At 47.6% G+C, this 27,535-nt stretch overlaps 1 long non-coding RNA gene across 1 annotated transcript; it reads left to right on the plus strand.

The window, feature by feature from the left end:
* The first annotated feature begins 1,755 nt into the window (after positions 1 to 1,755).
* On the plus strand, positions 1,756 to 26,588 carry LOC142564953 (uncharacterized). The gene is made up of 3 exons (XR_012824718.1): positions 1,756 to 1,897; positions 22,491 to 23,369; positions 25,537 to 26,588. It is a non-coding gene; the product is annotated as an uncharacterized LOC142564953 (long non-coding RNA).
* The last annotated feature ends 947 nt before the right edge of the window (positions 26,589 to 27,535 follow it).

Consider the following 27,535-nt stretch of genomic DNA (forward strand, 5'->3'; position numbering starts at 1 on the left):
TCGAACAGATACATTGCATCGGAGGTTTTCGTAAAGTGTTTGAATATCCTTCGCCAATGAGAAGAATGCAATGTCATCCGCATACACGTAAGTGTACATGTCCTCTTGGAACGGAATGGAGCTCAGTAAAATATTGAATAAAACCCGAGAACGCACGGAGCCCAGTGGAACTCATTTTGCCTGCCTATATGTAGTCGACGAAAAGCCGTTCTGGAAGACATACAATTTTTCGCCACTTAGAAATTGCGCAGTGCATGCTTGCAAATATTTGGGGAAAACCGGCATACCATTATCTCGTGTTCAACGCTATCGTATGCCTTGGTGATACCAAGCGTAACCAATGCCGCATACTGACCTTGGTGCCGCGCAAGTTGTATACGATATTCCAGGTCAATATGCGCCTGCCATATGATGCACGCTGGCCTGAATCCAATTTGACATTGACTAAGAAGCGCTCTTATAATAATCATACTCATAACGCGAACGTGTAAGGCTCTATCAACTTTACAAAATTTGATGTAAGGTGATTGGTTTAATGTTGTGTAGGGTATAACCCTCTCCCGGTTTTTCAAGTAATGGCATAGTCATTGAAATCTTCCATTCTGTTGGAATCCAAGCTCCTCTGGCTGAATAATTTATAATGTTTGGTAGATCGTCTTGAGACTCTATATAAGATTTTTAACATGGCCGAGGTGACTGCATCAGGGCCTGGAGCCGCAGTCGGAATATTTTTTAAGACATGTGACAATTTATCCGCAGTCATCTTGGTAAAAGCCTCATCAATATGGGAAATCAATGTAGGGGGACGAACATTAAAAGAAATGCGATGCTCCAGCCCTTTAGCCAAAACTCCCAATGACTCTATCATATCATGTGGGGAGGAAACTCTAGAGTCGACGTTTGCCGCCAACGGAATCATTTTCTTGCATCTAAGAAAGCCGGATAGCGCTCGTTTGTTATTGAGTTTGGCTATTGGGTTTGGCAAGAAAATAAAAAAGCTTGATGTCGTATGCATTTTGGCTTTTGATGCAGTAAGTTTAAGTGTAGGTGGAAGGTATTTAGAGTCTGACCAATTTTTCAGGCATTGGCTATGTAACGATTTCTTTCAGGTGGCTTTCCTTCCATATTCCTTAAGGCAGTCAACATTTCACCAGCATGGAGAGGATTTATCTTTCTGAGTGAACCTCAAATTCAGCTTTTCTATGGGAGTACTGCAAGAATGAACAAATGCTTAATGTTTTTTTGTTTAGAATTCGCTTCAGATAGGGCAGCCAATAGTTACTTTGGAATTTACTGTAATTTAAGTATGTTCGCGCATGAGACACTAAGACTGTCACCGGGCACATAATCTTGAAAATCACCGTAATGTTGTCACTATTTGTGGCATAGTAAACAGTCGACCAAGAGGATACAAAGACCTGAACCTGAGAAAGTCAAATCTAGAACTGGAGCAGGTAAACCTCCAACAAAAGTAAGATGACCTGAATTTCTACATACTAGATTATTGTCCCGAGACCAATGCCCCAGTCGAGTACCGCACTGATCTGTTTTTAATGCCCACGCGAGAGGATGGGAGTTCAAATCGCTCGCAAATATAGCATCATTTTAGCTAACAGAAATTACACTAACCAGACACCGTGAGTTGTGAACTCTTTAAGGATAGTATACAATACGCTTGCATCTCTGTACACCCGTAAACTTTTTTGCTTTGAATGACTTACCTGCATGATTATTCTTCTTACTTGTGTTGCAGGATTTGTAATAATACTGCTGCAGAACAAGCTTTCTGTCTTCTCTATCACGATACTTTCCATCGCTGTGTGTGGAAGTGGAGCCACAGCAGCTGCCTTTTGTCCAAATATCACCTGGATGACATTTGCAGTTGGAGGACTATACGGTACGTGTTCGGCGAGGCCTGATGCTCAATAGAAGATATAGTAGGGGCTCAGGTATATATAACATATAGAATATTGTATGCAACAGTTACAACTGCCGTTTCTACGAAAGCTAATTTATTCTGGGCGAACCTGTGCCCGTCAACAAAAACCTACTGAACACTCAACAACGACAAAAGCGTCCCTCGAGCTTCGCTCCTTCGAACGCAGTTCTCCTCTTTGTCGCCTCCTGTCGCGTGCCAATCGTCCAATTCTCGCGCATGAGCCGCCGGCCTGTCAGCACCGGCCGAGCGTTGCCTTGCGGTGCTTTGCTTGACGCTCGCGGTGTGACGGCTACGCAGTTGGGATATGTCGGTAGTCTTTTTCTTCTCACAATGCTGGCGGCATTAGTCCTCCCCTCCCCCCCCCCTCCCGAAGAAGCATCGTCCCGATGCGTAGAAAAGGCCTATAGAGAAGCCAACTGCTTTAGAACGACAGTGGTCAGATGATGGCTGGTGCTAGGCTTGATCGTACGTGCAAATTCTGGTTGTCAATGCCTTTCATGGTAAGGCTTCATTCGTACTACGTGTACGACCTCTGGGCGAGTCCTGCGTCGTGTGGAGCAGACTTGGCCTTCAGGAGTTACCTCGTAATTTAAGGGACTCAACCGGCGAAGTACTTTGTAGGGGCCAAAGTAACGGCGCAGTAACTTCTCCGAAAGACCGGACGTACGTATAGGCGTCCATACCCACACTTTGTCTCCGGGGTTGTACTGTACCTCTCTTCGCCCTAGGTTGTACCGGTTTGCGTCCACGTATTGCTGTTGTATGATACATTGCCTTGCCAACTGCCGTGCTTCTTCTGCCCTTTCTATGTACTCGCTAACGTCAGGGTCGTCTTCGGTGCTGTTATCTACAGGTAACATCGCGTCTAGTGTCGTTGTTACTGTCCGACCGTAAACAAGTTCAAATGGCGTGAAATGTCTCGTTTCTTGTACTGCAGTATTATACGCAAAGGTGGCACATGGTAGAATACTTTCCCATGTCCGATGCTCGACGTCCACGTACATTCAGATCATGTCAGCAAGCGTTCTATTGAGCCGTTCAGTCAGGCCGTTTGTTTGTGGATGGTACGCTGTGGTTTTTCTATGAGCAGTATGTGTTAGTTTCATAACAGACTGCATCGAACGGGCCACAAAAGCTGTTCCTTTGTCTCTTATGAGTACCTTACGTGCGCCATGTCGTAATACTATGTGTGTGACAAACAACTGAGCCACTTCAATGGCGGTTCCTTTTGTAAGTCCTTTTGTAAGAGAAGAGGTCTCAGCATACCGGTTCAGATAATCAGTTGCTACAACAATCCACCGCTTTCCTGAGGTTGAAACGGGAAATGGTCCAAGTAAATCCACTCCTATTTGTTCAAATGGCGCTGTTTGTGGCTGAATTTGTTGCAGAAAACCTACTGGTTTGAGTGGCGGTGTTTTGCGTCGTTGACAATCTCGGCACGATTTGACATAGTGCTGCACTGAATTCATCAACTTCGGCCAATAATATTTCTCGCGGATTCTCGCCAGAGTCCTACTAACGCCTCAGTGGCCAGCTGCTGGGTCACCATGGCAAGATTCTAAGATCTCAGCTCGCAGCGATGATGGTACGAGAAGTAGAAACGTCTCACCACTGTGCTCGAAGTTTGGTTTGTAGAGAACGTTGTTCCGGAGGACATACGAACACAATCCGCGGACGAGAACTCGAGGCACTTTCACTTGTCGACCCTCCAGGTACTCGATGAGTAGGAGTAATTCCGGATCAATACGCTGATGATGAGTCATTTCCGTCGTATTCACAACCCCAAGAAATGCGAAATCTTGCTCGTATTCAGGTGACGTAGCCTCGGTTGGTGCGCGTGATAAGCAATCAGCATCATTGTGCTTGATACCGGACTTGTAAACGACCGTGATGCCACACTCCTGTAGACGCAAACTCCATCTAGCGAGTCTTCCAGAAGGGTCCTTCAGGTTCTCCAGCCAGCACAAAGAGTGATGATCGCTGATGGCTCGAAACGGTCTGCCATATAAGTATGGCCGGAACATACTGGTGGCCCATATAACCGCCAGGCATTCCTTTTCTGTAGCTGAGTAATTTGTCTCGGCTTTCGATAAGGTACGGCTTCCATACGCAATGGCTTTTTCTTCTCCATTGTGCCACTGAATAAGTATGGCACCCAGACATAACGTTACTCGCGTTGGTGTGGAGGTCCGTTTCGGCATTTTCATCAAAATGGGCAAGTATAGGAGGACTCTGCAAACGCCGTCGTAGCTCAGAGAAGGCGTCGTCTTGTTCTTTTTCCCACACGAAAGGGACATCTTCTTTTGTCAGTCGCGTGAGTGGTTCGGCAATTTTAGAAAAATTTTCTACTAAACGCCTGTAGTAGGCACACAGTCCCAGGAAACGTCAAATGGCTTTTTTGTCTCTTGGCTTCGGAAACATTTCTACTGCAGTGATCTTCTCAGGATCGGGGCGAACGCCTTCAGCACTGACAATGTGTCCGAGAAAGCGGAGCTCGCGAAAGCCGAAGTATGATTTTTCGGGTTTTATGGTCAATCCCGCCGTGCGAATAGCATCCAGAACTGCTCTCAGTCGCTGCACGTGCTGCTCGAATGTAGTGGAGAAGACCACCACATCATCAAGGTAGACGAGGCACGACTGCCATTTCATCCCGCACAGAACAGTGTCCATCATCCGTTGCAATGTGGCTGGCGCAGAACACAGACCAAATGGAAGCACCTTAAACTCGTATAAACCATCTGGTGTCACAAATGCCGTTTTTTCGCGATCTCGCTCGTCCACTACTATCTGCCAGTATCGGCTTTCGAGATCCAGAGAAGAGAAGAAGTAAGCATTGCGTAGTTTGTCCAAGGTGTCGTGGATGCGGGGGAGTGGATAAACATCCCGCTTCGTGACGAGGTTGAGTTTCCTGTAGTCAACAGAAAATCGTAGGGTGTTATCCTTCTTTTTGACCAGGACTACCGGAGATGCCCACGGACTATTGCATGGCTGTATTACATCGTCCTTGAGCATTTCCTGTACGAGACTTCTTATCGCTTCTTTTTCCTTTGGAGCCACTCGGTACGGGTGTTGGCAAACTGGTCTTGCAGGTTCTTTGACCACAATGCGGTGTTTTGCGACCGGAGTACGACGGACTTTCGATGAAGTCGAAAAGCATTCTGCAAACTCTTTGACCAAGTTCACAATCTCATCTCCTTGTATTGATGACAGCTCTCGGTCAATGTCGATAGAGGTAAGGACACTGTCTAAGGTGGCAGAAGCTGGTGATGCTGCATCGAGGGTTGATACATCCGCAAATTGTGCATAGTCATGAAGAGACGCTACGGCTGTTCCCTTCGCCACTTGTTGTGCCTCATTGGCAAAGTTAGTCAAAAGGACGTCCGCATATCCGTTACGCAGGTGAACTAGGCCTCTTGCCACGCATATTTGCTTTTCCAGTAGCAGCCCGATATTTCCGTCTGCAAGTCCCTCATTGTCACGAAATACGTCGCTCCTTACAACGACAGTCATACTGCACCGTGCCAGCACCGTCACGTCTTCATCCACAATACGGAGAGAGGAAATATGTGGCTGTTCTGTATCAGAAATGGTAACAGCATTTTCTGTGGAAAACAAAACGCGTGATTCTTGCAAGTCGATAATTGCGCCGTTCGTTTGCAAAAAGTCTATGCCCAGTATCAGATCACGGGAACACTCAGGGAGAACAATAAAGCTTCTGACGTATGTAAAGCCTCTAATTCCGATTCTTGCTGTGCACATTCCTACGGGGTCGACTAAGTGTCCCCCCGCTGTACGTATTGGAGATCCGGTCCAATGGGTCAACACCTTTTTCAATTTTCTGGCGAGTACGCTGCTAATAACTGAATAGTCCGCACCAGTGTCTATCAACGCAGTGACTTCGAAGTCGTCGATGATGACTCGCAACTCGGAAGTAACGGCGTCATCGCTGCACTTGTCCGTTGTGTTATCACTGCCGTCGTCTCGTCGGATTGGCGATGGAGGGCCTTCGGTGTTCCGGGAGTCAGCGGCCTTGCCTCCACAGGTCGCTGGCTCTAGTTTTCCCGTCGCGGACTTTGGGAGCGACGCCTCGGTGAAATGGAAGACGGACGCGGACTGGAAGACCATCGGCGCTGCTGATCGAGGTTCATGTTGCTGGAGGTTCCGAATAGTTTGGCGCGTAGATAAAAATGCCTCAATCTCATAAGGGCGCTCACCATTTCGAGGGCAAGGCGCATTCACAGAGAAGCCACGCAGTCCTACTCGGCGATACTGGCATTCCCGGTATATGTGACCAGCCTCCCCAGAGTGGTAGCAGAGGGGACGCCGGTCTGCAGTGCGCCATACATCGCTTTTACGGGGGCTTCCTTCTGGCATGGACTGCACATTGCGAGGAAGTACCTGGGGTATTGTGGCCGTTCGTACAATGTCGGTGCGTTCTAGGTCCTGAAGTAAAGCTTGGGCGTACGATATCCGCGGCTGCCGCTCTGGCTGTGCGTGGCGCCGTACCTGAGGCTCTGGCTCACAAGTTACTTGCCGGACTTCTTTGCGTATGACATCAGCAAGTGAGGACACCGTAGGAGGGCTTTGGGCCAGCTGCAGTTTCTGCAGCTCTTCCCTTGCGACGGACCTCACCATTTCGCGTAGGATGTTCATATTGTTGAGGAGGGCTCCTGACCCAACGTCAAATGATGCGACGCATACATCTCTCTTGTGCTGTCTCGCATGCTGCTGCAGGGTCTTCTCCATCGTCGTCGCCTCTTATCGAAATTCGGCCACAGTGCGGGGCGCATTACGAACCAGGCCGGCAAAGAGTTCCTGCTTCACACCGCGCATTAGATGCCGCAATTTCTTGTCCTCAGCCATGTTTGGGTCGGCTCGGCGGAAGAGGTGGGTCATGTCTTTAATGTACATGGTCACACTTTCGTTGTTCCGCTGGTTCCTCGCCTGAAGAGCGGCTTCTGCCCTCTCTCTGCGGTCCGTGCTCGGGTACGTAGCTAGCAGCTCTGGTCGGAAGTCGTTCCACGATGATAACGACGCTTCGTAGTTCTGAAACCAAGTGCGTGCAGATTCCTCCAGCGCAAAGTACACATAGCGGAGTTTCTTTGTCTCGTCCCAACCGTTACATCTGGCGACACGCTCGAAGTTTTCGAGCCAGTCCTCGGCATCCTCAAATGTGTCTCCGTGAAAGGATTCTGGCGTCCGGGATCAGTCAACGATGACGTGAGGAGGGGTTACTTGAGCAGCCATCCCACTGGTACCTCGGCTGGCTGCCGCCGCTGCCCTTGGTGAATTGGCGAGAGGACCAAACGCGGGGGCCTCACCTCCTATGCGGCGACTCGTGCGTTGGTGGACAGGCGTTAATTCCGTTGGCTCCAAACCTCGGGGACCCGGGCTACCTTCCCTGGCGTGTGTGAGGCTTGGAATCATAGCCAGCACCTCCGCCAGATATGTAACCAACAGTTACAACAGCCGTTTCTACGAAAGCTAATTTATTCTGGGCGAACCTGTGCCCGTCAACAAAAACCGACTGAAAACTCAACACCAACAAAAAGCGTCCCTCGAGCTTCGCTCCTTCGAACGCCGTTCTCTCTCCTGTCGCGTGCCAATCGTCCGATTCTCGCGCACGAGCCGCCGGCCTGTCAGCACCGGCCGAGCGTCGCTTGCGGTGCTTTGCTTGACGCTCGCGGTTTGGCGGCTACGCAGTTGGGATGTGTCGGTCGTCTTTTAACGTGATAGCGTTAAGGAGCTCGTGTCGCAGAAAAGCCGGTGTCGTCGGCGTCGGTGTCGGCGTCCGCGGCGTTGGCCGTGAGCGATAAATCACGGCAGGCACTTCATAAATAAAAAGCAACTTCCAAGATGGGCTGGGTGGGAATAGAACCAGGGTCTCCGGAGTGTGAGATGGAGACGTTACCACTGAGCCACGAGTTTTTTTTTTTCAAGCGGTACAAAAGCGCCTCTAGTGAACGCGGTGTTGCCTTAGAAACGAGCTGTTTCTAAGGAGGCTCAGGCGTGCGTCGCTTGCTCAGACGCACATTTCGTTGTCGCGCCGAACGCTGCGTTGCTCGACGCTCACCGCGTCCGATGCGGGGCGCGTAGTCGCTGCGCCGTAGCCCATTGTCTTACACCCCTTGGCGGGTCGACGGGAACGCTGTCGCGTTCCACTCTTGAAGGCGAAGCATGAGCGTCCTCCAATTTTTTCTTCTCGCAATGCTGGCGGCAATATATAGAATATATAGTACGGACTCAGGCATATAAAGAATATTGTCACGTGGTGGCGACGTTGAAGAACACAGTAGCAATACTGGGAAGGACAAAACTAACTTTTATTGGCCGAACTTGTGCCCACAAAAACAGGCTACACTTATAGCACAAGGATAGCGGCAAACACGGTCGGCGATCGTCGAAAATCTGATCAGCGTGTCAAGCGCGTCGACTTTTATACAGCAATCGTCGAATGTTCCAGACTAATCGTTGGGACCCGCGTGCCTTCCACAAGGTTCTACACCATTCGCGTCAGGTAATGAAATCAGATAACATAAGGTTCGGTGACAACAGACAGCGAATAGAAGCATCGATAACTTTCGAGAAACTTCGGATACATGCAGGCGCGTCCCGCGCTGTGCGATAACATTTGTTAGGCGGCGAAACGTGGTCGCTCAATAAAGATAAGTACGCGTGTAAATATAAAGAATAAACGGAATGTACAGTAGTTGGCCGAGGGTCAGCTTGAAATTTGGGGTTGGGTCAACTTGAAATTTGGGAGCGGGCCGACTTGATATTTGGGGGTGGGCCAACCTGATATTTGGGTGTGGGCCAGTTAAATTTGGGGATGGGCAAAGTTGAAATTTCGCGGTGGGCCAACTTAAAGGTAGGGGTGGGGCAGATTGAAGTTTGGAATGCTACGATCGGCCTCCAGGTGCAGGGACCTTTGAACCTCTCCTAGCTCGCTGCGACGAACCGCTTCATGAAGCCAACAATTCGACTTCTTCGGTTAACGCCTCGGCGCCAGCAAGGCTGGCCACGTTTGGCAGACCGAGTATTGTTAGTTGGTTCGCTGTCGCCTTCGCAGTCTAATTGGTGCAAGAGAAAGGGTGTTTTACGGTGATTTCTTACGGCGTCCGGTACTCGTCGCGGTCATTTGACATACGCGGCGGCTAACTGCGGAGTCATCTCTGGAATCAAGAGGAGCCAGCATGAGTCAAGCGTGACAACTCCCGTCTGCGAGGGCCCTCTCCGTTCGGTGCGTTCAGTGAAGCAAAAGTGAGTGCGTGAATACTCGCCCTCAAAGGTGACTTTGGACGCTCCGACTAGACGAAGGCTGGACGGCAGCTTTCCCTCGCTTGGGGATCTACGGAGGACAGAGGGCGTTTAAGCAGCCGTATTCGGCTACTCGATGTGCTTCCTTTCAGTCATGCTAGACTGATGAAATGTAACGTTCTGCTGTCTTCATGAAGATATTGTAAATAAATCTCGTACTCCTAGTTCTCGATGAGAGCAAGTTCCTTCCTTCACCCACGTCTCTAGCGTGGATGAGTCGGACGACGGCTTGGGCCAGCTACAACCTTTTTACATGCCCGAGTGCAACTCGAACAAGGGGTGGAGGTGGCCCAATTGAAATTGGGGGATGGGCCTACTTGAAATATTGAGTTGACCCAACTGAAATGTGGGGATGGGCCAACTTGAAATTTGAGTGTGGGCCTACTTGAGATTTTGGGGTGGCCCAATGTCCAACTGAACGCTGCTGAGCGTCGCTCGAGTTATGAACAACTTGCAGGCAAGCGAGTGCGTTCAGACGCTTGGCGCGTTCGTATTGTGCCTTACGGAAGCGCAGTCAGAACTCGGGCGAGAGCTTGCGTGGACAAGGAACGGTCGCATGACACAGGCTTGCGAGTGCGACAGCGAGGGCGACATGGCAACGCGACGATGCACTCTCTCCTCTCGCAACGACTCATCCGCTACTGCGACAGCGGGTGTTCGCTTTCGAGCGCTATGCATCGTCGAGGCGCGCTCGTGGCCGCTGTTTTCGCTCCATAGGTACTATTGCATTGAAGGGCCCGATGCGGCGACAAAGTCTGACAATTGTCTACTAAAGCCTCGGTATTCTTTGCCCCCGAAAAAGTCATGGATTGACGCGCATAAGCAAGGAAAAGTCAATTACGTAAAGCTACGCAAAAACGAAGTCGCGGCCGAGCCAGACAATGCCTATGCGTTAGTAGATAATTATCGTAATTTCTGTAACTTTTTAGCATTCGTTAGCGAAGCGGGAACGCGGTAACAGTGCTTCACTCATTCTGAAACAAGAGCGTCGTGAGCTCACGCTGAGTAAATTATTTTTTCAGGTAAGTGACCCGTCACGAATAACGTTCCATCGTGCGTTTGCTCATCCTTTCACAAAGTGACGTCCTTGTCGCGAATGACCCGCCGTGGTTGCTCAGTGGCTATGGTGTTGGGCTGCTGAGCACGAGGTCGCGGGATCGAATCCCGGCCACGGCGGCCGCATTTCGATGGGGGCGAAATGCGAAAACACCCGTGTGCTTAGATTTAGGTGCACGTTAAAGAACCCCAGGTGGTCAAAATTTCCGGATTGGTTTTGGCTCGTAAAACCCCAAATGTTATTTTTATTGTCGCGAACCGAGTTGCACGGAGGTGCATACGCTGAGCACGGTTGCGCTCTCTCCGACATAAGATTTGCGAGTTATGACTTTAGTGACGGGATGACTGCGCGAAGCATTTTCGCGCTATCACACGGCCGAAATTGCGGCAAGTGAAATGATGAAGTCATTCATATTTAGGCAGCATTTGTTGTCTCAACGCACCGCGTAACTCACTTTCGGGGAGCACGCATTCTTTTTATCGGTATCTTTGTATCGCAAATCTAACGGGTCACCGCCAATAACAAAGACGAACAAGAGAGGCAAACGAAGCTATTAGCTTTAAAAAAGGCTAGTAAGTAAGCATAAAAGGCAGCGAGTTTCTTTGCTAAGATGCGTTTCCACGCTTGAGCATCAAGTTTTGCTAAAAGGACGGTGCTGAATGTTAAAAGTTTCATAATCACGCTTTTGCACGCATTCTCGCGTGCCCGCGAGTTCAAGCCTGTTCGTGTACTAAACGACTAACCACACAAAATACGACCACGATGTGTTTATACAAAGTACACGTAGTGTATGGATTCTGTTGAAACGCGCAGATAGATGGCAGCATGCTCAGTGAAATGTGTCGCATATCTACTACGTTATGATCAGGAGCGTATTACGCAAGCCTCGCCACACACCACGAAAGACTCGCATGTTACCTCGCATAGTCTTGTGGAGGACATTGGTCTGAAGTTATCCCTACCAATTCGATGAATCCATGTCTTTCTTCTTAACCCGTCGCGCTTACTGGATGGTATCGAAAAGAGACTCTTGCCTTTGCTGAAACTATTTTTCGCATTCGAAGGCGCACGCAGCAGGTCGTGGTGATAAAAAAATATTGTGAAGCGACGTCACACTTGCCGGAAAACTTAGTTCAAGGCGTTCGCAAACCAAAACAACGCGGAACGGCAAGAGCGCCAGTATGTGCGCCTCGACAGTCGGTATACGCTTGACAAGCGAAAATAGCGCTGGAACGTGACAGTGAACAAACTAAGCCGGCGCGATGGCCCACGTGATGCCATTGGGCCAACAGCGATGTCGCTTCGGCCTCTGCCAGGGCCCGCGAGGAGGTGGCAGCATTGCTCAAAGCGTGTCGGTATTTTACGAAGCTTGAGGTGCTTTAGTTTTCGCCCCGCTCTGCTCCGACGCTTCTGCCTCAAAAATGGTGACACAGATACAAACATCAATGGTTATCGTTTTAAACACCACGCAAAAGGAGAAAAAAATCAAGAGCCACTCCATTTTGTGAAGGTCGATGACCAGCGAAGCTATTAGCATACGACACAGTGGTGACAGGGAATATTGAATATAGGCGCGGACTCTATACCACGATTTTTATAAGCATTCGCGTGGACGATGGGACCGCCACCCGGAGGAGCTGAAGGAAACTAGACACGCGTGACATTTCGACGGGAGCGCCACCCCGAGACAGCGGAAGGAAAGGAGATACGCAAGTGCTTGGAACGCCGACAAAAAAAGAAGGGTGGTGCGAAGTGGTGCGACGCGGGCCAAAGTGCAGTATCTCTTCTTATCATGCAGCTTAATATCTGATGCGGGTTTTATTTGGGCCCAAGATATTAAACTTACTATTGCAAGTTACCGGACTACATGACGAGCTGGAACGCTGCAGGCGCTGAGTCCAGTCCGAATGGCATGACCTTCGACTCATAGAGGCCGTCTGGTGTGATGATAGCGGCCTTTTCGCGATCCCTCTCTTTGACTTCTACTCGCCAGTGGCGAGAGTTGAGATGCATCGACGATAAGCATTTAGCGTTGCAGAGCCAATCCAATGCGTCGCCTACCCGTGGGAGGCGGTATACGTCCTTCTTCGTGATGTTTGTTTAGTTGACGGTAATCGACGCAGAAACGAAGGATACTCTACGTGGTACTCTAAACAGCTCGAAAGATTAAAAAAAAAGTCTGAACCCTGTACTCTAGAGCGTCTGATAGCCAGCCATCCAGAGCGTGAATTTGCAGGGTGTAGAATACACCCCCCCCCCCCTATCAACGTGCGCGCGCGCACACACACACACACTTGCTCAATCTAAGAGCACGGCACACACGCACACATTTAAAGGGCGCACAAAACGTAGGAGGGCCAATTCAGTCCGGTCGTAAGGAAGGGGAGTCCGTATGGTCGGGAGGTGGAGAGAAAGCTCTATATGCAATGTATAAGCATAGAACTGCGGTGTGAAACAGCACAGGCCTGACGGAGCTCAGGCAGTCCTGGCCGTTTGTTCAGAGGCACTGAAAAGGAAAGATGAGCGCGGTCCAGAGAGCCGTCAAGCATCCTGCAGAATAGACAGACTTGTGCAGTATTGCGTTGGTATTGCAAGGTGTGCCACTTGAGGGCATTGAGGCGATCCTCGTAGGCTGGCATGAGGTTGCGACGACCGAAAAGACAGGAGTAGAGGGTGGGTGTTGTCCGACCCTGAACAAGCTCAAGTTTGTCAGCGACGCGAGTTTGGTACGGGTCTATACTGATGAGCAGTACTAAAGCCCTGGCAGAATGATAGCAGCGTAGATTCCTCTGGAAACCTCGGGTTGTCCACAGAGAAGGGAGACACGGGACACAAACGCAAGAATGGGACGAGCCTTAGAACGAGTGCTGGTGACATATGCGGAAAAGTCGAGAGAAGGGCTGAGTGGTGCATCCAAAATGGGGAGGGTCCGAACAGTCTTCATAAGGGTGCCTCCGAAGTAGTAGGTTGGGCGCACAGTACTTTTGTTGTGGCTGATACGCAAGGCAGCACTTCTTGCAGTGCTGGTGCAAAGTTTGTTACCGCAGGCGCAGTCGTTTTTCTTCACAGAACATACTTATTTGAAATGCGTATGCTGTATATCGGCTTAATGTTGCGGCGGAAGTGTTAACTAAATAATCAAACATGTTCAGCAAAGATCCATTTAGAACTAGGTTTAGAGTTAATATTTTTCCTGACTATAGTAAATAGCAATGTAGCGAGAAATATTTTAGTGGAAGTTGAAGAAATTTGGACAATTTAAGTATACCAATGGCACGAAGCACTGATGACACCTTGTCCCCATCCCCGCATTGCACTCACTCCGTCTGCTCTTTCCATAAACAAAAGAAGAGATCAAACCCCGCAGGGGCGTCTGCGCAAGCAGGCGTTTGGTGTGTTGCGACACCACGGACCCGAGCACACGAGGGTTGGACCCTCCCGCGTGTAGCCGTGCGCGGCTTAGCCGTGTCCGGGGAAAGGGGGATCCTGGGGGTTGAGCCAATGCCGGGTGCTCGGACCTTTAAGGCCCCCCGGCGGAGGCAACACGCCTCTTTGGCCTCTGCTTCACGCAGACGGCACCCCCGGACTGACCCACCCGGGGGAAATCGGTAGTCGCCTTTTCCTGTCTCTCTCTTCTCAAACCTTCGTCTTTATCTCTCACTTTACATCTTTCCTCTCTTCTTCTCTCTTCTATTTACTTCCTTCTTCTTGGCGGCAAGGGTTAACCCTGTGTGGCTATCCAATCTTGGTTACACCATATTTGGTTATAGTGGCGGCGTACGGCTGGCGTCGTGCAGACTTGCATGCAAGCTCTGCAGCGTCCGCTCGTTGGGCTCCGTGGTGGGCGGTCGGCGCTGTTGCCGAATTTTTATACATTTTCATGGAAACTTCTTTCCCCAAACTTCCTGATCGCCCTCAGAAACGAGGGCGCACCGAAGATGTCTATAAGTTTTTTGGCAATCGTACACAGAACTTTCCCCGCTTTCATGTCATCCACTCTGATAAGCCTGAGAAGACAGTAAGAATGATCTCGCCTTTCGTTGTCTCGAAAACTATGACGGAAGTATTCGGTCCCGGATACAAAGCATCGAAAATGGCTAGCGGTGATCTTCTCCTAGAGCTCCGCGATCAGAAACAATATGAAAAACTGTCCAAACTTGTATCTTTTGGGGGTGTTCCACTCACAGTGACCCCACACCGTACCATGAATACTACCCGTGGCGTTGTATCGGATGCTGATCTGCTAGAATTGTCTGAAGCTGAACTACTAGAGGGTTGGAACGATCAGAACGTGATCAATGTTAAGAGAATTAAAAAAAGACGTGACGGAAAAGAAATCAATACCATGCACCTAATACTTACATTTGGCTCAAGCAGTCTACCCGACGCTATCGAGACAGGGTATGTGAAAATCCGAGTGAGACCGTACATTCCAAATCCCCTACGATGCTTTAAGTGCCAGCGATTCGGCCACAGCTCACAGAACTGCCGAGGCCGCCAGACATGTGCAAAATGTAGTTCCCGTGACCATGCCTCTGAAACGTGCGAAAACGCTCCACACTGCATGAACTGTGATGGCGAGCATGCCGCATACTCGCGGTCATGCCCGTCTTGGAAGAAAGAAAAAGAAATAGTCACTATCAAAGTAAAAGAAAACATATCATTCAAAGAGGCACGCAGGCGGGTTGCATACCTTCCTGAGGCTAGTTTTGCCGAAGTGGCGCGTCAGGGGGCAGCGCCACAACGGTCTCCGGCGGCTGTCCGACCCACACCCAGTGAGGCGGCAGTGACGCCATCCGCCCCCCCGGCGGCCGCAGCTGACGCTGCTACGCCAACACAGCAGTCTGGGCCATCGACCTCGAAGGTGGGCGCAGCCGAGGCTGCCCCAACCTCCCCGGCCCCTTCCAGCGCTGGCAACAGCCGGCGCAGCCAAATCCCCCAGGGAGCCCCATCGACCTCCGGGCTGTTGGGCGCAGGGGTCTTGCCCTCCAAGGTGGGACTCTCGCTGGTAACTTCTCGCTCGCAAGAGCACGTGTCCGGCGCCTCACTAGAGGCAATGGACACTACACCTACCCTCAAGGCGCAACAAGCGCCTAAGGAGCGGCGAGGCTCCCTCGAGCGCTTCAGAAAAAGCAAAACCCCGGTTACAGGGCCTCGAAAGAGCTCTGTAATGTAAGGCATAACTTCTATTTCCGTACACACAGCACCAAATTAACTTCATTATGGACACGCTAATTATGCAGTGGAACGTCAGAGGTCTCGTCAGAAACCTTGATGATGTTCAAGAACTTCTCTACGAACTCACTCCAAAAGTGCTGTGTGTACAGGAAACCCATCTTAAATCTAAACACACTAACTTTCTTCGTCATTATGTTATTTTTCGCAAAGATCGTGATGATGCCATCGCATCATCTGGCGGTGTAGCCATTATAATCGACAAAGGTATAGCGTGCCAACATCTACAACTACAAACGCCCCTAGAGGCAGTGGCCATTCGAGCCATACTTCTAAACAAACTTATTACCGTCTGCTCTCTGTATATACCTCCGCATTATCAGCTCCATAAACATGAATTCCATAAATTAATAGATCAATTACCCCAACCCTATTTGGCTCTAGGAGATTTAAATGCACACAGCAACCTATGGGGCGACTCTCATTGCGATGTGCAAGGTCGACTGATTGAACAGTTTCTCTTTTCATCTGGTGCATGCCTTTTGAATAGTAAGGCACCTACATATTATAATACTGCACATAAAACCTATTCCTCTATAGACCTCAGTATTGCATCTCCCACCCTTTTACCTGATCTTAAATGGAATGTTATTGGAAATCCATACGGTAACGACCATTTCCCGATAATTCTGTCTACACCGAAGATGAATGAATGTCCCCCACAGTTTCCTCGGTGAAAAACTGATTCAGCCGACTGGGAACAGTTCTCAAAAATTACTCTCATATCGTGGACTGACATCTGTGCTCTAAGCCTAGAAGCTGCGGTTGGATACTTCACCTTTTTTCTGATTGATGCCGCAACCAAATGTATCCCAGAAACAAAGGGATCATCTAACAAGCGCCGTGTTCCGTGGTGGAACGAGGAGTGTCGTAACGCGCGTAAAAAGCAGAACAAAGCATGGGGGTTGCTCCGCGATTCTCCAACTGCAGAAAACCTTGTTAATTTCAAGCATGTCAAATCTCAGGGAAGGAGAACGCGCCGACAAGCTAGAAGAGAGAGTTGGCAAAAATATATATCAGGAATTAACTCTTACACGGATGAGACAAAAGTCTGAAATAGAGTGCACAGAATCAAAGGCCGACAACCTTACTCGCTACCCTTAGTAAATACACAGGGAGATAGTATGGAAGACCAGGCGAACTATCTAGGCGCACATTTTGAACGCATATCCAGTTCGTCACACTATTCTGACACATTTCAAAGACATAAAACACGAATAGAACGGCAGCCATTAGTACGAAAAACTGCAAAATGTGAGGTATATAATAGACCATTTGGCATAGCAGAACTTCAAGCTGCACTAAACGGCTGCAACAAATCTGCCCCAGGCTCTGACCGCATAATATATGAAATGTTAAAACACTTGCCATCTGAAACACTAAAAACTCTTCTTTTTCTTTACAATGGTATATGGTCTTCTGGCCAGATTCCCTCTGTCTGGAAAGAGGCCATTGTAATTCCCATTTTGAAACAGGGTAAGGACCCTTCCTTGGCAAACAGTTATAGACCGATAGCGTTGACAAGCTGCCTACGCAAACTCTTTGAAAAGATGGTGAATAAACGCTTGCTCCACTGTCTTGAAACCAACAAAATATTAGACCCCTACCAATGCGGTTTCAGGGAAGGCAGGTCGACGAGAGACCAGCTTGTCCGCATGGAAATGTACATCCGTGAAGCCTTTATCCACAAACAGCATGCCGTTTCTGTGTTCCTTGATATGGAAAAGGCGTATGACACCACGTGGCGCTTTGGGATCCTTCGGGATCTTTCTGGAATGGGTATACGTGGCAACCTGCTGACCATTATTGAAAGCTACCTGTCTGACAGAACGTTTCGTGTTAGAGTTGGCAATGTGGAATCACGATCATTCGTACAGGAGACAGGTGTACCGCAGGGTGGAGTGCTGAGCTGTACACTCTTTATTGTGAAAATGAACTCCTTACACACCGTCATACCTCGTACACTCTTTTACTCGGTTTATGTAGACGATGTACAGATAGCTTTTAGATCGTGCAATCTTAGCATCTGCGAGAGACAGCTACAGCTCGGCCTAAACAAACTCTCAAAGTGGTCAGAAGAAAATGGTTTTAAATTTAACCCTCAAAAAAGCACATGTGTTCTCTTCTCAAACAAGAGAGGCATATCACCAGGACCCACTATTCACCTTAATGGACAACGACTGTCGGTCAGCCTTGAACACAAATTTTTAGGTATTATCTTGGACTCAAAACTTAATTTTATTCCACATTTGAAATATCTCAAAGCGAAGTGCCTGAACACAATGAACCTGCTGAAGCTACTTTCTCGAACAAACTGGGGCAGTGACAGGCGGTGTTTGCTTAGCCTATATAGGAGCCTTGTACGATCACGCCTCGACTATGGAGCCGTGGTGTACCAATCCGCATCGGATAGTGCTCTCAGAATCCTCGACCCAGTCCACAATCTAGGCATACGGCTGGCAACAGGCGCATTTAGGACAAGCCCTGTGGAAAGTCTGTATGTGGAGGCGAACGAATGCTCGTTACATCTGCGCAGAACGTATCTAAGCTTCTCCTACTTTTTAAAATGTAAATCGAATAACGAACATCCGTGTTACTCAACTGTCCTTGACTTGTCTTCTGCAAGACTTCACCATAACCGCCCATCTGTTCGAGCTCCTCTGTCTGTGCGCTTAGAACAACTAGCTCATGAAACTGGTATTCAACATCGAGAAACAGTCCTAATGACTCCCACTAACATTGCAGCACCTTGGGAATGGCAGAATATCCAGTGTGATATGTCTTTCGTCGCATTAACAAAACATGCGCCTGAGGTACACATACATTCACATTCCTCGAACTCCAGGCTAAGTACTCCTGCGCGGAGTTTTATACAGACGCTTCAAAGTCAACTTATGGTGTAGCTTATGCAGCTCTCGGACCGTATTCTCAACGTCCGGTGCATTAAATCCAAACACCAGCATTTTCACAGCGGAGGCATACGCGATCCTCTCTGCTGTGAAACATATAAAACAAACAGGTATAATAAAGGCTATCATATTCACAGATTCATTAAGCGTTGTTAATGGCATATCAAGTCTGCGAAAACACAAAAACCCTATCCTTAATGAAGTCTACAACCTTCTATGCTCAGCATACATGTCGAACCAAATAATTGTTCTTTGTTGGGTGCCTGGCCATAGAGGCATAGAGGGCAACGTAGCTGCTGACGAAAGGGCTACATCTGTAGCTTTTTGTGACGCAAAATTCAATATACCTGTACCCTACACAGACCTTAAGCCTTTTTTACAATATAAACTACGGAAATATTGGCAAAGGCAATGGGACACTCAGGTATCCAACAAACTGCATTTAATCAAACCAAAGATAGGGAACTGGATTTCTGAGAAAACAACAAGACATCAGGAAGTACTGCTCTGTAGATTAAGAATTGGGCATACCTATAGCACTCACTCGTACATTCTAACTGGAACTAACCCTCCAACATGCACTAGGTGTGGCAGTAGACTTACAGTCCTTCATGTTATCGTTCAGTGAACATTATTAGAAAGGGAGAGAAAAAAGTTCTTCCCATTCTTATACCGTCATAATGTGCCTTTACACCCAGTCTTCTATTTAGGCAATGACCCTCTATTTAATTTTAAATTAGGACTGAACTTCTTAGAAGAAACAAATACAATAGACATTATTTGGCCAGTCTATTTGTAGCACAGCCTCTGCCTAGAGGCTGTAGCTGCAATGGAATCACTCACAAAGCACATGCCTCGCAGCCCTTGCGCTGAAGGGCTCCGCAGAAGCACTGGTGCTGCTATAAATTAACACGTTTTAGTATCTACTCATTCACAACGTACTTTTACAACCATAGAGCTCACTTTTCATTGGCATTATTTTAATAGATACAGATTTTACACCATTTATAGCGAATATTTTAGGCCAATATACAGCCACTCGTTTCACGCCATATTCAACGATACTCATTGCCATTCATAATCAAATGTCATGGCGCTCTTTGGCCATTTCTGGCCCTTGCGCCAAGAAACAATATCCATCAAGAAGAGATCAAAAATCAATGACGGTTTCATTGGCTTAGTGCATTCTGCTTCTCAAGCAGGCATCGAAGCAATCCTGGTATACGCGGCTGCACGCATAGTTCTTGCATAATGCACGTCCTCCTATGCATTGCACATGGTACACATACTGTAAAAAGATCATTTCTTTTTGTAGTGCTTAAGTATAAAGACACACTGACTTAAACATGACTGCGCTTTGTCATGTCTCCTTCAGTGCGTCAGCGTTCTTGAGTGCTGCACGAGCGATACATCCCCAACTAGCCGATAAGGGTAATGCACTTGAAAACAAAGTGAGTGAAGGAGTACTGTGCACTTGCACCGAACTGGATTCACGTGCCGAACAAAAGAGCGCGCTAACAGCTGAAACGGGCGGCATGGCTGATGACGTATGTACTTCCCATTGTCCGGGCCCCAGTGGTTTTCGCTTTGGAAAGGAATTTTTGTCGCTGGAAACAATGCACAGCTCGCCCGATAAACTTGAGTCGACTGAGACCCCATTAAACACGCTGCGGTTCGCCACCCGCAGTTACACACGGTTCATTCACCACATCGCACACAACACGAAGTCAGGATTCCCATATTTTAAATCGCTGTAACGGAAAACGTAACTGAGAATTCATTTCCGTCGATGGAGTTTCTCAGCTGGGCTCGTTCACTCGCCAGTTACGAACTCTATAGACGCGCTAGGCCTAAGTGTTATGTAAACTATATCGGCGGAAGGCGAGTGATGATTATCCAGGCTTCGGAGTTCGGCAGCATGTTTCCATTCTTTCGATCCACGACAAAATGTACATACACCAAACACAGACGTTGCGGCAGTCGTGATTCGGTTGGATGTTTTAGCAAACCACCGCGGATCGTCTGTAGTCTGTTCGTGCTATTGGTAATAAAATCATCTTTGGTATGTCAACAGAATAGCGTCAACGTGCACAAGTATCTAGATGCTTTTAGATGGAGAGTGAGAGAGCGAGAGAGAAAACATTTATTTGGATCATCGAGGTCGTTGCTCTTGAGGTCGAGTGGGTGGCGTCCTCATTCCAGGACTCCACTGCTCCACTGGCTGCTCGACGTACTTGCTAGACAAGAGCTTCTTGCCCCACCAGGGTATCGCTGGTCAGCTGTACCTCCCACCTCTCAAATGACGTGCTAGGCGTCTTTAAGTGTTGAGGTGTGCCCCGCACCCCCACGATATGTGAAAGAGCGTAGGGCGTATTTCGCCGCACCAGGGGCAGATGCCGCGATATGTTTGCGGGCACATTTTGCTGTATCTGGGTAAGTTTGGGAATGTGTTAGTCTGAATAAGTCTGAGAGCTGCTGCCTCTTCAGTGTTGAGCTTCCTATGAGGGGGAGGATAAATCCTGCGGCTGAGTCTCTGGATCTTGAGTCGGTCGCAGTAATTGGACGCCAGGGGGACCTGTGTACAGCTGGCCTTTGTGCTTCTGGACATGCTTCGTTGCGTGCAACGGAAGTAATCTTATGTCGGTCATTTTTTCTGAATCCACATTGAAACAAATAATTCTATATACATGTTTAATTACTAAGCTATAAGCAGTTTTATCAGTAGCCATTTTCTTAGTTAGTGGTGGTTGAGTGAAAAAAATATTGCAGAAATTTCTCTGGGAGTTATCTAATTATGCGTAAGCATTGAGGCACTTTTCTCCACGCAGCCCGGTGTCATTATCAATGCTCTGAAGCTTGATACGACCAGTATAAACCCTTATCATTTCTTATCGGTTCTTATCATTCTTATCTTATCTTCTATAATTCTTATCGGGACCACCGTTATCAACCTTATCGGTTTGATCTTACTTTTATCGACCCTTATTAATTGTTATCAACATTATCAAACTCGATCCGAGCCTTGCGAGCCCTTATCCGTCGGTATCTACCTTAACGCAACGGATCCGATATTTATCAGCCCTTATCTCCCCTTATTAACCTTATCGGACTTGATCCCATCCCTATTAACCTTTATCGGTTCTTATGAACCTTATCGCACTTGATCCGACCCTTATGGTGCTTATTAATCTTATAACAATTGTTTGGACCATTATAAGGCCTTATCGCTCTTTAGCACCTTGTCCAGCCGCGTTGAACCATTATCAATCATGATGAGACCCATATAACTCCTCATCACTCCTTGTCATCTTTATCAACTTTCACTGACTGCTAATCTGCCTGTGTTGCGCGATGTGAAACGCATGGGCCCTCAGAGTCGGTGGCATTTGGGTCTGTAAAGAAATGACCTAACGGAAGGCGCATCCCACGACCACCGAAACGAATTGGCGATGTAGCATGTTTTCATGAAATTTTCCTAAAACCAGTTTTTCATTATGTCTACGATGCTCCATCTAGGCTCTACATGTGCTCCTAGAGAAGTTTTCATTCGACCATTACCAAATCTTTCAGACACCCATTCATAGAAAATGTTTGCCTGTGACATTCGTTCTGCAACGCTGGTACAACACATTCATATGGAACAGATATATTGACATTCTACAAGCGTTGGTGTTTATTCCAGTGGGCAAGGCACTCGGCCTCTGGGCGGGGAGTTGTAAGTTCGAAACTCACCACCACCAATATTTTCTTTTATCTATTACTGTCTTTATAGTGATTCGTCCTACGTGACATACGGATGAATGAATGGGTCTCCTCATAGGTTAGGCATAGAAAGGCTTACGCATTTAAATAGTCGCTTACTCAACACTTAAAATAACGGAGCAACAATTGTGTAGGTTGTTACTGTGCAGTCATATACCATCAAATATAAGCCACGGTCAAGAGACATCAAAGAGTAAATACCGACTAACCAAACAAGCAGTTTTTTTAACAAGATATCTGAGTAATGCGATCCTATTTTTTTCGATTTCAGGTATGGGGTTAGGCGCCACACTGACATGCTTCTCGATGTACACAATTGTCTATTTTGACAAGTACCGGGCAAGCGCTACAGCTGTCAAGTACGTGGCGTGGAGCGCAGCCGGACTCATTGCTCCATCCATCACGTCCCTCCTCGCCGGTTATTACGGCCTGCACGGAGCTCTTCTCCTCAGCGGAGCGTTCATTATTCAATGCGCACCACTTTTACTCCTTCTCAGGCGTCCTCGTCCTTTTAACAGTTGGTGCAAGGTGCGTTGCGCTGCAAGCAACAACAACGCTGCAGCCAACACGACGAAGCCGCCTCAGACGCCTGTGTGCAGCACAATAATCGTGCCGTCCCAAAGTTTCGCAGAAGCGCCCGCGTCTCAACTGCAAGACACTAGACTGTGCGTTGGCTTGTCCAAGAAGAATGTGTCATCACTGTTCCATACGCTAGATTTTTACATCCTGGTAGCTTTCTTGGTGCTTTTTGACTGGTCCACTTCGCTGCACAGTACAACGGCTGTGGACTACGGACAAGCAAAAGGCGCACCGCTTGAGGAGGCAAAGTTTGTTTTGACTGTCAGGGCTTTAGGTTATATTGTGGGCCAGACAGTGGTGCCATTTGCAGCGGACCGAATAGCGTTCAGCCGTGCACCGTTTACGGTAGCTGCCCTCGCCACGTCGTTTCTGACTTTCTTACCATCCATTATCGAATCCTTCGAGTGGTTTGTTGGCCTAAGCATGATCCTCGGTGTCTGTCAAGGTTATGTGTCATGCATGAGGGGCGTCCTTATATCCGAATACGTGGGTATACATTGTTTTCCGGTCATGGCTGCCATTACTGGCAGCTTCCTTGTACCAATATCATTAAGCGGTCCATCGATTGTGGGTAAGTAAACGCAACTCTCTTCGGCTTTCTTGGTTGTGACCTGAGTGTTTTACCATTTTAAGTGCATGTACAAAAATAAATTTCACCTATAGTTTACAGCTGCTACCTCTTTTGATAATTTACTATATATCGTGAAGGACGGGACTTACAGCAGGTGACCCTCCACGTAAATGGCACCTTGCCATTTCTTTTCCTTTGGGTCTTTTACATTTCAACATTGACATTTTTTGTTTAACTGTGCTACGCTTGGTTAGATGACGGACAATAGGACAACAAAGCAAGCTCACAAGAGGTAGAGCGGTCTGCCTATGGTTACGTTGGCTACAAATTTCACAGTACCTTATACGTGAAATTCAGAAACCAAGAGCTTAATTTATTATTATTTTTGGACAGCCATTTTTGAAACGAATGACGGCTTCAACATCACTTTATCAGCGCTTTTCTACAATACATTCATTCAAATATCAGCCTCTTTACCGGAACTTACAGACTTAATCAACTAATTTCGAATAGCTAAATAATGAACTGTGATAGCTAGTCTTCCTTCTGGCGTTCGCTGCATTGACGGATCGAGTAGCCAAAAGATACCTCCCATTATTTAAATAATTCTTTTAAAAGAGGTTTCCTCTTAAATGTTACCTGGTACACTCGGTGCAATGTCTATTTCCATTAGCAACACATTAATGTCATCTTTTACCATCTTTGATTGAAGCGCTACTGGATTCATACTTCAACGTTCTTGTTTGTACTGATACTTCAAACGAAGCATAGAAATAGCCTTTATTTATTACCACTCACAAAGCTAACTGCCCTGTGAGAAACACATTGAGACATCATCATGACAGGGCCGGTGGGCAGGCAGACCGCAGGCCCACAAACAACGAACTTGAAGGAAATATACTTGGGTTAAACAAACCACAGCTAGCCTTGAACAGTGCTATAGTACGGGCAATACTGTCAGCTATCATGAAATTTAGTGACGCTGCGCAAGTCTGTCGGCTCTTGACTTATGCATCGAAGGAAGTTAGGGAGCAGTCATAGGTACTCATCTGCTTGCATACGGGGATCTACTGTAGAATTAGCTGCTCGCATACAATTTGAGTAGACGCGCCTAGCCGAGGTACACGTATCCAACATAGCGTAACAAATATTCAATAGAAACCCACACGTTCAAAACGTGTTGGTTCGTGAGTGGTTTGGGAGTCGTCAATCTGTCGAAAGCACAGTACCGTCGACAGAAGAAATAAAGGGGTGCTGGTGCCACACCCGATAAAAAACGAAGAATGACATAATTTCCTCTTGCACTGGCGCGAGTGCGATATTTTTGGTCATAAAGTGGTTTCGCCACTTCTGAGTCGCAGATCATGAAACGGTCCCAAATTTGCTTCTGCAACACTGCTCGCTAGGCTTTTCAGTAGCAACCGTGTGTCCGAGAAGGTATGCCTCCACCTTACCCATACGGAAATTTCCTTTCTTTCTATCTCCCCCTTCCACTCTGTTTCTCTTTTTATCCCTCTTAACCCTTCCCCCTGCGCAGGGTAGCCAACCGGAACTACCTCTGGTTAACCTCCCTGCCTTTCTCTGCATTATTTTCTCTCTCTCTCTCTTATAATATATTCGGTCAGAATGTATATTACACCTTTTGTGATGCGCAAATATATTTGCAACATTTTACATAAATCTCGTTCATCAAGCACAGCGGCTCTATAATTAAGTGTGTGTAAAGGTGTGTGCTACGAGCGAGTTACGTTGGGGCACGCGGAATAGCAGACTTCTAAGATAACAATAATAATAATATTTGGGGTTTTACGTGCCAAAACCACTTTCTGATTATGAGGCACGCCGTAGTGGAGGACTCCGGAAATTTTGACCACCTGGGGTTCTTTAACGTGCACTTAAATCTAAGCACACGGGTGTTTTCGCATTTTGCCCCCATCGAAATGCGGCCGCCGTGGCCGGGATTCGATCCCGCGACCTCGTGCTCAGCAGCCCAACACCATAGGCTTCTAAGATATGGGTGGGACGCGCGCTTCGCAGTAGTGTAGTGGAGGAAAAGCAGAACAAAGTATTTGTAAAAAAAATGGTCTATTTGGAGATTGTTGAGAAAGGATTGTTATAATGCACGTTGTATTAGTGCAAGTTTTGACTAGCTTCTCCCACATTTCAGGTTTCTTCCGGGACACCCTGGGATCGTACGACAACCTCTATGTCATGCTTGGTGCCGTAAATCTCCTCGCTGCGGCGATGATGTCTACCCTCGTTTGCCGTGACTGTGCTCACCGCAAATCCAAATGGACGCTGTCCAACTGAAACGGACCACAGCTTTGCATTGGCGAATCATATAGTACAGAGTACAGCTCCTGTTTCCGTGGGAACACCATTGTTTATCGACGAGCCTCAGAACTTTCCATCGCTTGGAGTTCACAGTACACAGCTTCCGACTTCAAAATGGACACATTCGAAATATGGGGCGATCACTTCATTCATTGGCAGTCCCTATACAAATACATATATTATAACTTCCGTAAAAGTGATTGCATTGAAGCAGCGCGCAATGTGGTGGGGATATTCCATCCTAGGAACAAGGCGTTGCCTAAAGTGCGCAAGGGGTGGTTGTATTGCAGTGGCTAGATTCAGCACCCCGGCACTTGTTACAGGTTGTTTGCAGCAAGCTCGCGCAATGTGACTGTAAATGCTTTGTGGCAATAACTGTTTAATGAAGCACTTTTATTAACAAGAAATTGCGCCATGAAATTTTTGTACGCGTAATACTCTGGCGAGCTGCATCTTGCAACATGCCGATTCTTAGGTCCTTAATGGAAGCGAAAATGCTATGTGATAGAGAGGAATTATGACCTCCACGAGAAGCAGTTAATAAAACCATTTCCCTTTGTCACCGCTTGCGTCACTTCGAACGAAAAACAAAACAAAACAAATACGAGAGAACCCATCCCACGATGAGTCGACGTCAGTGCTACTTGCATTCAAGCAATGCTGCAACACAGCGTATTGCCAATGACCAAAAGCGCCGTATATGAGATATGTAGGCGGCTTAACTCCTTCCCCACGTGACATGCTGCGCCATCTAGCGGCACTGCCGTGAAATGCGCGCGTGCAGCTCAACGGCGCCGTACGAGCTTCAATGCGAATGCCCAACCTACCACAGTGTACTGGTACATTGGTACTTTTCTTTCAAATTAAACTTTTACGCTATTTTTTCTTGATAGCACCAATCAACCCTATTATCGCTAAATGCATAAAAATTGAGTTTTAAATAAATTCTGTTTATACAGTTCCTAGATCTAATGACGAAGCAAGAATGACGTCCTTGAATGGACAGGCATTGTGATGACCGCGTTTAGATGGTAATTTTATGACGTTACTGAGGTGATGACGATAGTAAAACGACAGCGTCACGACTACGGACTAACGAGAGCTGCGTGTCTAATTTAATATTAGTGCTATGGAATGGCACGCATGATAGTTACTGTCTCACGACAATGCCATGACAGCAGCGACATAATCACGAATGAATGGCAACAGCATAATTTCAATAATGTGACCAAGTAGGATTGATATTGATGGATTGAACAAGCTAGCATGATCACGATGCTATGACGACCATGGGGCGACTATGACTGTGTTGACAACCACGCGGTGACAACGGCGTGACGACGGCGGCGTGACTATACTCGAATAACGAAACTGGAGGAACAACGATGGAATCACTACGACTACGACGACATCACGATGTCGGTGTGACAACGCGTGCATGACTACTTTATGACGACGATAGCCTGAAGACGACGGCATGAAGCAGGCAGGGCAAGGCAGGGGAAGCAGCTACTGGGAGCCCCAAATGCAAAAAAAAAGAAAAAGAAAACGAGAAGTAGGATGGAGGTTCCTTTGGACGCATGGCGAAAAAAAATTCCGCAAGGAAATCAGAATCATCAGACATGATAAGGATTGCCTGCCCAGAAGATCTGAATAAAATGCAACGTTAAAGTAGGCGTTCATATAACGTATTTCGTTTTAGTGTGCAACCCAACAGAGTTCTTGCTGCTATGGCAGAATGTAAATACTACGACACTGAAAACTTCAACACTGAGGTGTCGTCTACTTGCTTCAGTGCATTTCATTTAAACGCTCGTAGGACTAAAAATAAA

This window comes from Dermacentor variabilis, chromosome 11 (genome assembly GCF_050947875.1).
Source record: "Dermacentor variabilis isolate Ectoservices chromosome 11, ASM5094787v1, whole genome shotgun sequence".
Classification (NCBI taxonomy): Eukaryota; Metazoa; Arthropoda; class Arachnida; order Ixodida; family Ixodidae; genus Dermacentor; species Dermacentor variabilis.